This window comes from Propithecus coquereli, unplaced genomic scaffold (assembly GCF_000956105.1).
Source record: "Propithecus coquereli isolate 6110/MARCELLA unplaced genomic scaffold, Pcoq_1.0 Scaffold201, whole genome shotgun sequence".
NCBI lineage: Eukaryota > Metazoa > Chordata > Mammalia > Primates > Indriidae > Propithecus > Propithecus coquereli.
The window spans coordinates 3,542,108-3,543,437 of NW_012145079.1; the positions used below are offsets into that span (position 1 = coordinate 3,542,108).

At 29.4% G+C, this 1,330-nt stretch overlaps 1 protein-coding gene across 1 annotated transcript in view; it reads left to right on the plus strand.

Moving 5' to 3' along the window:
- The window catches only part of POSTN (periostin, osteoblast specific factor), a 31,429-nt gene that overhangs the window by 8,824 nt on the left and 21,275 nt on the right, over positions 1 to 1,330 (plus strand). The window lies entirely within an intron of this gene.

Genomic DNA, 1,330 nt, shown 5'->3' on the forward strand with positions numbered 1-1,330 from the left:
AAGTAAGTGGTTTGGTTTTATAAACTTTTTTTTCCCTTAGCTTATTACATGTACAAGTATATATAAAGTTTCTTATATATACCTCAAGGTTTTTCCACCCCCCCGACCTATTACAAAGCGATAACAAGGAGGAAAATGTGAGTATTCTGTGCTTTATATATGCATTTTAAGCTTTAAGAATTACTGTCAAAATAACTTGAGTATAATTGCTTTTTTATGAAACATTATATAATTTTAATCCAATTTTTAAAAATTAGCAGGACGTTTCTTTATGATTCAGTTTACTTGGGTTTTTATTTCCTTCCAAAAACCTGGAATGGGATTTTTAAAATTAAAGACACTATTGTTAGGGGCTATCATTATATAAATAGCTTTAAAACAGCTCACATGATGTTAGAGGAAATTTCCTTTAAATTACATATGAAAGTTAAATACTGGGTAACATAACTAGTTGTCTAAATTCTTTGAAGCATTTAAGTTACTTTTAAATTCTGTATTCTGTAAAATTTGCAAAATTTTATATTTCAGAGGACAAAGACAACTACAACTTAGCATTTTTTAAAATTATCAGACATAACTTAGTAATTAACCAACCATCTATAATTATTTTGAAGTGGATCTTGGCACTTCTTTCCAAGCCTCAGAGGGATTTTCATAATGTTCAAATGCTTCCTTGCCTTAGAGTGAAATAAGACTTCTATCTCTTTAAGAGAAAAAAAAATACTTAAAATTGTGAGAGGATGTTCTAATTTATTACTTCCATTCAAAAAGATAAGTTTCTTCCTTATGCAACCATATTGCTTAAAAGTTAATTTTAGCATTCATTTACTTCTGTGATTTCTTGCCTAGAAAATTACAGAGTACAGTGTTTTTATATATAGTAAATGTTGTCTCTTTTGCTCTCTGATCTCCCATTCTTCCAGAAAGCCCTATAGCCACTGCTATCCTCCAAATGAGCATGTTTGATTTAAAAAGGATCAGTGGATTACCTACTTTTAAAAGTAATAAGACACATAAAAACAAAATTATGTTAAACTTAATGTTGTTTGTGTATGCCTACTAGGTTAACTTTTTGAAATACTTGTATTTTACTCTCAAATATGTATAATTTCCTCTCTCTCTCTCTCTCTCTCTCTCTCTCTCTCTCTCTCTCTCTCATAGACTATAATGCTTTTCCAAAAATTCAGTAGGATTGGGTCAAAATTCAGATTTGTGCATAGCTAGAATCACATCTTTGAATATCAAATCCATGTCTTAATTTTTTTAATCATCTGACCAGTAGCTGTAAAAAACTAGTTGTCATTAAGATATTAACTTTTTTTCCTTCCCT